Genomic DNA, 12,044 nt, shown 5'->3' on the forward strand with positions numbered 1-12,044 from the left:
TCGTTCTATTAGATTGTCTTAGACAACGGTTTTTACAGTGTTGCTATTGAAGTTCAATTTTTCATTACGTTATAGCAACAAAATAAAACTGTTCTCTTTGACTATTTTAAAGAACAGTTTTATAACCATTACAACAATTGTTTATCAAACAATAATTTTTTAATATTATTTAAATAATTATATAAATTAAAAGATACATATAAAAATAATTATAAATAATCATACCAATTCAAATAATTTTTTCTATAAATACTAAATTTATAAAATACTCAAAAACTATTGATATAAATATATAACAAATATTATTTTTAGAAAAAATAAAATTAAAATAAATTTATAATAAATATTATATATTTTTAAAAATCTAAAATATGAATAAATTGTGATTTTATCTTATTAAGTTTAAACTTTATAATTTAAAAAATTATTCTATTAGAAAATAATTAAAGAAATTAGGTGATAAATTCATTTTGAATAAATTAATATTCTTAAGTAATTTTATTATAATGGAATATTTTGTATAATTTTAGTAATTGAAAAATAAGAAAGAATTGTACAATTTAATTTAAGTAACTTTTATTTTGAAAAAGTGATGACTTATTATTAATTTGAACTCCTTATTTTATAAACTAATCTATTGAGAGTAATTAAATTAGTTTTATTAATATTTGGAGTTTATTTAATTAATATTCTTGTGTAATTTTTATAATTGGTTATTTCATATAATTTGAAATTAAAGTTCTGGTGACAGAAAATGATAAAAAGTTATATCATTTAATTTAAATAATTAAATTTTTGAGTTTAAAAATGTATTTTATAAAATGTGATTAATATATTTATTTATAATTTAAATTATAAATAATTATTTTAGCTCATTGATAAATTAATGAATAAAATTTTATACATTTTAAAGTAATCTTTACAGTATTAAATTTAAATTCTATATTATTATTTTATCTCAAATATTTTCTAAAATTCTTATATTACTAGTATATATTTTATCCTAATTCTAGAATTATCAAATAAAATCCCAATTTCACAAAATTCCTAACTTTGTTATCTTAAATTCCTAGACACACATACAGAAAAGGAAACAGAAGGAAAAGGGGAAAAGAAAGAAAGGGAAAAGAGAGAAGAAGGGGGAATCGGGGAAGAAGAAGGGAAGGAAAGGGAGAAGAGCACGCCGTCACTGCACCCTGCCCGCCTGCCACCGCCGTTCCATGGAGCCGCCGCCATTGTCGCGCGAACCGGAGGGTGTGGAGACGGAGAAGAGTGTGCACGAGAGAGGAGTAGCCACCATCGTCGAGGACTCCATCACCGCCGCTGAAGGTCCTGACCGTCGAGCTCGTCGTCGCCGTCGCACCTCCCATCACTGCTGCCAGAGAGCTCGAAGAGAAAGAAAAGGTTCGCGCGGAGAGAGAAACACGATGAGGGAGGAGGAGGTTGCCTCTGTTGCTGCCAAGCCGTCGCTGGCGGGGTTAGGTTCGCCGTCACTGTTGAGCTGTGTGCCGCCGTTGGTATTTGGATCGCTACTCTGTTTCAGCTGCAACTCGCCACTGTACTGGTGAGCTTTACCCTGTTTCTGATTTCTCTTTGCTCGCCTAAGTTATCCCGTTGTTGCTGTGAGGGTTATTGTTAAAGTGTTTATGTTAACTGAACTGTTGCTACGAGTTACTTTGCTGTCGCCTAATATTGATTTTAATGTTGATTTGGTATAATGTTGTTCTGATGTTGATTTGGTAACTGGTAATTTGGAAATGCTGTTGTGATTTTATTTTGATTTTAATATTGATTTAAACTGGTTCTCTGGCAATGCTGCTTTGATTTTGTTTTGATTTTAATATTAATTTGTTATAATACTGTTATGATTTTGATTTGCTAACTAGATCTCTGAAAGAACTTATAAGTGGTATCGAATTAACCATGAAAATTTTGTAGCCATCAGACATGAATGTACGTATTGATCTCTGAATTAAAGCTTACTTTTGTATATAAGGTAAGATTGGGCTTTCTCAACCCAAGTGCTGCATATAGGATTGCATTAACTTTAATACTTTCTAGCATTTGTGTAGTTTTGATTAAATTATCAAAGTTTGGTATTTGCTTTACTCTGATTGCTTTCTTGTATTCTTGATTATTTTGTAAAGATTTTTGAAATGGACACCTATAGATACTACGGGCACTCTATGTCTGATCCTGGCAGCACATACCGTACATGTGACGAGATTTTCAATGAGAGACAAGTTTGTCACACTACTGAGCAAAGCATATAATGTGCTGTTATTTTAATATCATGGAGTTCTTTCTCAAATTTTTCTCTTGGTTAATATGATTATAGGAGCGTGATCCAATTGATAGAGTGAGGAAGCTATTATTGGCTCATGACATTGCTTCTGAGAAGGAGTTGAAGGTAATCAAAAGAAACTAGACTTCTTACTTTGTTCTTCCGATGTGAAGTATGATAATTTTAAGGCTTGGTTATGTATAATACTATGACTTCTATATTGATGACATCTTTGCCAAATTTACCATGCCTTTTTTATTTTTTATTTCTTTGAAGATAGTTCATGGATTAAACTTTTCTTTATTATGATGTAAGGTATCAGACTTGACTTAAAGAATTATGGACTACGTTATATTTTTTGTGGCTTCCACTTTGGAGTTTGTAAATGGATTCGAGTCCTCTCATAGGGATTATAGATCTTATTATAGTAAGTACTGTTAAAACCATTATGTACTCCCAAGTCTCCAACATCTCTTTCAATTCATGAAAAGAGGGTTGGGTTAGGTTAGGTATGTTAAATCCTGTCATTTGCAATTGAGAACAAAACAGGTAGACCTTGTTTTGTCATTAGTTACTTTGTTGATTGATTTTTTTCTCTTTAATGAGATTTTGTTCTAAGCAATGTTAGGAGAAATTAAGCTTATTTTCTATTATAAATCAAAGAGTCATTTAGCTGAATATGTTCTCTTTGTGTAAAAAGTTAAGCATAGAACTTTTGTTTTAATTCAATTTAGTTTGAAATTAAAAGAGTCATTTAGTTGAACATATTCTCTCTGTGTAAAAAGTTAAGCTAGAAGTTTTGTATTAATTCAATTTAGTTTGAAATTAAGCTAAGTTGTTTTATTGAGCATAATGTTAATGTTAATGGTTGTTTCTTAATTGCTAGTTGGTTTATTTTGTTTCTTAATTGCTAGTTGGTTTAATTTCTAGTTGGTTGATTATCTCAATGGATGTCTTAGTGTTTCACAAAATGAGTATTTAAATCATGGTAAATATTTAGGGACAAAATTCTGCGACTTGGAAACAAATTTTGCGGCTCTTCTAAGAGCCAAGTCCTTAGGAGTTCCTCAATAGATAAAGAGAGAGCAAACGATGTTGCTGAATATCAGTTGTGGTATGCTTTGTGTTGCATGTTTCTCTTCTTTGCTTCTTGTAGTTTGCATTTTGTTTGATGCTAATCAATGTTCTTTTAATTACTTTCGCAGTTACATGTTGATTGAGAATGCTACTTGCTGCAGCAGGTTCTTAGTCGGTAATGGCTTAGCTAGTGTCAACGTGTATAGATTTTAAACTTTTAAGTTTTTTGAGTGTGCAAATAATGAATTAATTAATTCTAATTTGGATTTGAATTTAGTTTGGTGCATTTTAAGTTGTAAAATGATGCAAAGCAATGAGTTTTACTTTTTTTTTATTATGTATATTTTTCTTTAATCAAACTTCAGTGACACAAAAATTTGTCTGTAAATCAAATTTAATGGTAAATGTTCAATTAGCTTTTTTAGTGATTTGATTCAAATAGTTAAACTTATTTATCGACACTAAATTAAAATAGTTGGAACTAATTTCAATGCAATATGACAAAACTATTGTAAATAAAGAATTATATAATTACAAAAAACCGTTGTGAAAAGTCACAAAAGACAATGGTGTTAAAACCGTTGTCAAAGACAACTACAAAATGGCATGCAATTAAAATTGTTGCAAAAAGAAACACCAAAGGCAATGCTTTTAAACCATTGTCTTTGTGAATAATAAAACTACAACAGCTTAAAACCGTTGCCTATTCAGTTATGGTTTTAAACCGTTACATCATAAAAGACAATGGTTTTAAACCGTTGCCTATTCAGTAACGCGCGGTTCTAAACCGTTCTTTAAAAATTGTTGTCAAAACTGTTGTCTATGCTAGTAACTATGGCAACGGTTTTTTAGTTGCCATTGCTTTAGATAAAAAACCGTTGCCTTTGAGCATTGGTAACGGCTGCATATACCACAGGTAAAAAACCGTTGCCAAAGCGTTGCCTAAAGTTTTAGGAACGATTTTCCGATCTATGGCAACGGTTTTTGACCGTTGCGAAAACCCTTATTTGTTGTAGTGGAAGGTCCTCAATTTCCAACCACTACATGAGCTGATGGTGTGGTCTCTCTTAAGGGTGAAGCCAGTTGGACTGAAGAAGATAGAAAAAAGGTGGAGCTCAACGCCAAAGCTATCAACTTGCTCAACTGTGCGATCAGCTTCGAGGAATACCAACGGGTATCAAGATGCACAACGACAAATAAAATCTGGGACAAACTTCAAATCACTCATGAAGGCACTACCCTAGTAAAGAAGACCAGAATAGACATGCTAAACAGAGAATATGAAATGTTCTCAATAAAGGAAGGGAAATCCCTTTACATGGAACTAGGGGATTGAGTACCCCTAGCCCTTGTATTGATGCCTCATTAAAAAACCCTTAGAGTGGGAAAAAAGAGAGCATCAAGACACAAGGTTTGCTTAATTTAGTAGATTTTATCCATTATTCTCACACTTATTCATATAATTCGCATGTTTTACATTTCCCTTCCTAATTCTGTACTATGATTGAAAACATGCTTCTTTGGCCTTAACTTTGCTAATTTTAATCCCCTCTTATTACCATTCGATGTCGTGATATGTTTGCTGAGTATTTTCAGGGTTTATAAGGCAGGAATGGCTTAGAGGACGGAAAGGAAGCATGCAAAAGTGGAAGGAATGCAAGAAAATGATGTTTTGAGAAGCTAGCAGCGACGCGTATGCGTGGGTGACGTGTACGCGTGACTGATGCTCGAATTGTTGTGATGGTCTAGAATTTCTCTCATAGAAATAAGAACTTCATTGTAAGCATAGCTCCAAACCAACAAACAATTCTTACATAAAAAATTTGAGTTGTCACAAGTACCCCAATAAAAATTAACCAAAGTATTTAGACTCTGGATCGTCTCACGAGGAATTGCAATAAAGTGATCAATTATTGGCTATGAAGATGCAAGGGGGTTTGATTTGGAAATTGAATGAAAATATAATAAATGACAAGAAAGTAAAATAATAAGAACTAATAAAAGAAATGGAAAAAACTCTTGGCTAAGACATGGGAAATTGAGATCACCATTCTTGTCTACAAACCAAATATTGATAATTATGAGAGGCCAACCTATTAAGTCTACCTCCAAAAGCCTTAAGTACGTAATATCTACTCCTAAGCTTGAGGTATGTCAAATAGGCTTGATCACATCAACCCATAAGTCCCAACCTATCTAATAATTAGATTAGTAGTGGGTTAGTGTCAATAGATATCAAATTGATCACCAAGGGTTCTCAAATCACCAATTCAATGAGACCCAATGACTCAAGGTCACTCAATTCCCTTAGCTTAGGCCAAGAGTAAAGGAAACTACTCAAAAACTAGTGAAAGCATTTTAACAAACACCTAGAGTGCAAGAAAAGTAAACATCACCACATGCAAGAATTAATAAAATCCATAACTAACATAAGCAAGAAATCAACAATAACAACTAAGATAAACATAAAAGAAACATGAAAACATAAAATTGCATTAACAGAAATTGTGATCCAACAATTATTTATAACATAAAAGAGAGCAAAACAAGAAATTAACAAGAGAAAATAAGAAGATTAAGACAATAGAACACTAAAATATAAAGAGAATTGAAATCAAAACAATAAATGAAAGAGAAATTTGAGAGTGATTAACCTAACTTTACCCTAATTTCTATCCTAAATCTAGAGAGAGGAGAGAGCCTCTCTCTCTAGAATTCTACTCTAAAATATGATGAAAACTAAACTATGACTACTTGGTTCATTCCCCCCCCCCCTCAATCCTTGGGTTCAATAGCATCAGAAATGAGTTGGATTGGGCCCAAAATGAGCTAGAAATTGCCCCCAACGAGTTGCCCAAAGTGGACCCATGCTGCTCCATCGGTGCGCACGTGTATAGTGCGCGTCCGCATCCCTAGACGTCAGGTAACTATAGCAAATTTTATATCATTTTGAAGCCTCAGATGTTAGCTTTCCAACGCAACTGGAATCGCCTCATTTTGACCTCTGTAGCTCAAGTTATGGTCGATTGAGTGCGAAGAGGTCAGGCTTGACAGCTTTGCGCGCGGTTCCTTCATTTCTTCATGAGTTCTCCCACTTTGCATGCTTTTCTCCTCACTTCTTCCATCCAATACTTGCCTTATGAACCTGAAATCACTTAACAAACATATCAAGGCATCGAATGGAATTAAAGTGAGTTAAATTTAGCTATTTTAATGCCTAAAAAGCATGTTTTCACATTTAAGCACAAATCAAGGGAGAATTGCAAAACCATACTATTTCATTGAATAAATGTGGGAAAATGTGATAAAATCTCCCAAATTAAGCACAAGATAAATCACAAATTTGGGGTTTATCAAATCTCCCCACACTTAAACTAAGCATGTCCTCATGCTAAGAATAAAGAAGGATAAGAAAGGGTATGAACATTTATTCAATGCGAAGAAACTATATAAACATATCTATATGAATGCAACTAAATGCAAAATGATTCTACCTACTTGGTTAAAAGTAAATCAATCCCCAAGAACATATATGAACAAGTAGGGCTAAGATCATATGACAATTCATGAATCCTACCAATTCAAATATCAAAATGAAGTTCAAATAGACTTGCAAGAAGAAAGCTCATGAAAGCCGGGAATAGGGAATTGAGCATCGAACCCTCACCGGAAGTGTATCCGCTCTAGTCACTCAAGTGTATAGGGTCGATCCACTCAATTCTCTTTTAATCATGCTTTCCATTATTTATTTTTCATCTAACATTCAACAATTATTCAATGCATGCATACATTCATCATGAGGACTTATTCATAGGTTGTAATGGGGCTAGGGTAAAGGTAGGGATGTATATGGTCAAGTAAGCTTGAAATTTGCATCTTTGATTAGTCTAAGCTCTCACCTAACACATATAACAACCTATACAATTCTAATACACAACCTAGCTATCCATGATTCCCATTTTTTTTCACATACTCATGCATTCTCCTTAATTAACATTCCATATGCATTGATTTTTATTGAACTTTACTTTGGGGCATTTTTGTCCCCTTTTTATTTCTTTTTCTCTTTTATATATATATATATATGTTCTTTTTCTCTTTCTTTATCATTTTTTTCTAAAGTATATACAAATGTATCAATGCATATGGTTTTACATATGGTGCATGAATATATACCCAATCCCATGATTTTCAACAAAAATACAAAATACACTTTTACCTCAACCAATGTCCCAAGTTTCTCATACCCAAATGATACACACCCTCACTAGCCTAAGCTAATCAAAGATCCAAATTAAGGGATATTTATTATTTTTCACTTAGGGGTAATGATGTGCTAATATTAAGAATAAAAGGGATTAATTAGGCTCAAAATTGGCTAACAATGGTTGATGAAAGGTAGGCTATTTGGGTAAGTGAGCTATATTAAATGATGGCCTCAATCATATAAATGCATGTATACACGGAATAATAGACATAAAGAATCAAACAAATCAAAGATTACAATCATAGAAAGAGAACAATGCACATAAGAATGGAAAATAAATGGTTATAAGATGTAACCACACAATTTGGCTCAAAACTCACATGCTTGTGTTCTTAACTCAAAAACCATGTTCCAAAATAAATTCTTCAAGCAAGTTCAACAATTTTTTTTTTCAAATTGGTAGGGTGCCCTAAAAATAGTTGTCTTGGAAAAGAAATCATCACCCTAACCAAGTAGTCCTAAAATAAAAAGAAGTAATAAAATATATACAAATTCTAACTAACATGCAATCTATCATGCAATACAACAACTAACCAACAAAGATAAAAATTAAAAAATTTGGTGTTGAAAGGGAAATTTTTACCCATGGAGGTCGGTCGGACGACCTCCCCACACTTAAAAATTTGCACCGTCCTCGGTGCATGCAAAGAAGAGCAAGATGGACGGGTTGCTACAATTGATGAGCTCCTCCAAAAGGTTGTGCGGAAGGACTAGTTCGTTGCCCCATTTGAAGCTTTTTCATTCCTTTCCTTCTTGGTGGCCAACCTAAAAGGAAAAAAAAGAAAGAAAATTAAGCCTACAACAAAGATATCAAAGCAAATAGAACATAGGCGAGGGCTAATGCCAAATAAAAGTAAGGTTCTCACTACATGTTAGCTACGCATATAAGTGAGAGAGCAATATAGGCAAAGGGCATATCAATTAATACTTGATGCAAGAGTAAAGTCAAGGCATGAAGAGCACTCAAAAGCATCAAGTTTAACTAGAAAGAGTGGGTCATAAAAGGCATGCAAGTTCATATCAATGCACAAAGAATATAAGAGTCATACAAGATTAAGCATTGATTTAAAAGTTTCATCACCCAACAATATCAAACAAGTCAAGAAGCACCAAGATTAACCAAGAAATTCTCAACAATTGAGTAAGAGCATTCAACACCATTATTAAAATAAGAAGCTCAAAAAAAAAAGAAGGTAAAAACAAGCCATAAAAACAAAATGAAAATGCAAAGAATAAAAGTATACGAATGCAATGGACAAAAGAAAATGGAAGATGAGAAAAAAACTCTTTTTTTTACCGGCGAGGACGCGTCATGCACGCTTACGCGCCGATGCGTAGTTTGGCCGAAGGGCGCGTACGCGCCAGGTGCGCGCATGCGTGGGTGAGATTATGCGCGGGGTACAGTGTCAGCCCAAGGTTGGCCCAACTCTCTGGAACATGTACTAGGAGGGCAGGTGGCGCTATCGGCGCGCACGCGCACAGCGTGCAAGCACGCGCACAGCGTGCAAGCACGCGCCTTGCGCAATTAGCTTCAAGGACGCGTACGCGCGGGTTGATTTGTGCCTCAGGCATGGTGTTGGCGCAGTGTAGGCGCAACTCTCGGGTCAATATATGGAGGGATGAATTTTTCAATCCACGCGTACGCGCACATGGTGCATGCGTGTGGAGGGGTGAAAATGCTTAATGCACGCGTACACGTGGATGGTGCTCTGTTTTTCAAAATTTTTTTTATGTTTTTGGCACCAATCCAAGCATTCTAAACCTCCAAACAACTACCAAAATACCATAAAACCTTATTTAGCCTACTAAACTACCAATTATACTCAACAAGCTTAACAAAACATGAAATTAAACTAATTACCAATATGTACAAAAGGGAAAAATGAAAAGAATTTACCATGGTGGGGTGTCTCCCACCTAGCACTTTTGTTTATTGTCCTTAAGTTGGACTTATGGGGAGCTCCTCTTAAGGTGGCTTGTGCTTGAAGCTATCCTTGAACATCCACCAATGCTTGAATCTCCAATAAGCTTTAGTCTTCAAAGATGATAACTCCAAGCCTTGATGAAGTTCCACACAAGCCATGGGCTCCCAAATTTGATTCTCCTTGTGCGATCCGGGATCCCACACTTTGTTTTGACACCCATCTTCAAATTGATCATCATGATTCCAATTGGGTGGCATGACCTTATAATTCTCAATTAAGCACCCAAACATTCTCCTAGACCCATGAAATTTGGTTCTACACCAACCATTGCCATTCAACTTCGAGCATGCAACCATCATGAACTTAGAGTGATGTGTCCAACCACTACACAACTCTCTCCTACTTTTAACTCCACAAAGAGCTCTAAGTTGACCATCATTTTCAATCAAACCATATTTAAGTGAGAAAGCAAAGCTTAGGGATAAGAATTTTACCCACTTGAATGTTGTGTTGGATGATGGTGACTTAGGAAGGGGGACCTCCCCACACTTAGCCAATGCGAGGTCTACACCCTTGTGCTCCTTCTTGACTACCTCCACCTCCTTGCAAGCTTCTTCAACTTCAATTCCTTGCTCACCAACTTCTTCTATACACCCTTCATTGCTCAAATCATGTGTCGGAGGTTGTGCATGGTCCTCCTTGTCATCAATTTCACAACACAATAAAAGAGATTCATCAATTCTAAGAGACTCATTGGTTGGTGTGGAATCATCTTCAATGATGGAGCTTGCTTCTTGCTCAACCTCTTCCTCTTGGTAGCTTCCTTCCAATTCAATCTTTTCTTCATTGTTTACTAAGGGTATGGGAGGTGGGTGTCTTCTTCTTTAATCTCCATGTCAAGCCCAATGGGAGATGATTCAATTGTACATAAGAATTCCTCAATGATTGAATCCATCTCTTGGTCAACCTCTTCAAAGTTTTTCACCATGATATGTCTTGGAGGTTGTACACCCTCCTCAACATCAATATCAAGCTTCTTGAAAGAGGGCTCTCTAATGCTACTTCCCATGGACTTCCAACATCTCCTAGGTTTTCAACCATTTCTTCCGGCTCAATTGTCTCAACTTTCTCCCCTTGTGGCAATTCTTGCTTCAACTCCTCTTCTTTACATTGAAGCTCTAAATTCACTCCCTCACTATTCTCCTTAATTGCTTCTCCACATTTAACAATGGGAGTTCCTAGATCGCATAGGTTTAGGCGGGAGGAGACCATATTGCTAACGGCTTCTGCTAGGGTAGCCATCTTGGCTCCTAGCTCTTTAAACTCATTTTCCATCCCCTCTTGTTGCCTTTGGAGTTGAGAGTCAAGATCTCTTAGTTCTAGCATGAGGGCTTCATCGGGGGTGGTGGTGGGAGAGAGGGTTCATTGTTTGAGGGGAAGGCATTATAGTTAGAAGGTTGTTCATTTTGGTAAGGGTATGGAGTTGGTGTATATTGAGGTGGTTCTTGAGAGTGGTTGTGTTGGAATTGTGGTGGTTCTATGTATGGTTCATATGGTTCATAAAGTGGTTGGTAGGGTGGATAAGGATTAGGGCCATATGGAGGTGTTTGGTGGTAGGGGGCTTGTGAGTAAGGTGGTTCAAAGTCATGTTGAGGGGGTGGTTCATAGGCATGTGGTGGTGGTTGTTAACAATCACAATAAGGGTCACCACATCCATTAGATTGATATGCATTAGGATTAGGATTATACCCATAAGAATCCGGAGGTTGTTGTTGCCAAGAAGGTTGATCAATCCCTTGAGGCTCCTCCCATCTTTGATTGTTCCATCCTTGATGCACATCCTCATTGTAGCTTCCATTCCCTACAACATAATTTGAGCCAAACTCATAGCCAAAGGGGTGAGAATTCATAATAGCAAATAAAAACAAAAGCTAACAAAAATAAGCAACAAGTCCTAAGCCTAACAAAAGCTAACAAACAAGCAAAAGACAAACATATTCACATATTCACAATAGCCAATAATATAACACCATTGTAACTCCCCGGCAACGGCGCCATTTTGATGCTCGAATTGTTGTGATGGTCTAGAATTTCTCTCATAGAAATAAGAACTTCGTTATAAGCATAGCACCAAACCAACAAATAATTCTCAAATAAAAAATTTGAGTTGTCACAAGTACAAACCCCAATAAGAATTAACCGAAGTATTTAGACTCCGGGTCTTCTCACGAGAAATTGCAATGAAGTGATCAATTATTGGCTATGAATATGCAAGGGGGTTTGATTTGGAAATTGAATGAAAATATAATAAATGACAAGAAAGTAAAATAACAAGAACTAATAAAAGAAATGGAAAGAACTCTTGGCTAAGACATGGGAAATTGAGATCACCATCCTTGTCTACAAACCGAATATTGATAATTATGAGAGGCCAACCTATTAAGTCTACCTCCAAAAGCCTTAAGTACGTAATATCTACTCCTAAGCTTGA

At 35.3% G+C, this 12,044-nt stretch overlaps 1 non-coding gene across 1 annotated transcript; it reads left to right on the top strand.

Annotated features, from left to right (window-relative positions):
- The first annotated feature begins 1,012 nt into the window (after window positions 1-1,012).
- LOC112750318 (uncharacterized) lies at window positions 1,013-3,783 on the top strand. Its single transcript, XR_003175644.2, has 3 exons — window positions 1,013-1,564; window positions 2,339-2,410; window positions 3,490-3,783. It is a non-coding gene; the product is annotated as an uncharacterized protein (transcript).
- The last annotated feature ends 8,261 nt before the right edge of the window (window positions 3,784-12,044 follow it).

This window comes from Arachis hypogaea, chromosome 15 (genome assembly GCF_003086295.3).
Source record: "Arachis hypogaea cultivar Tifrunner chromosome 15, arahy.Tifrunner.gnm2.J5K5, whole genome shotgun sequence".
Classification (NCBI taxonomy): Eukaryota; Viridiplantae; Streptophyta; class Magnoliopsida; order Fabales; family Fabaceae; genus Arachis; species Arachis hypogaea.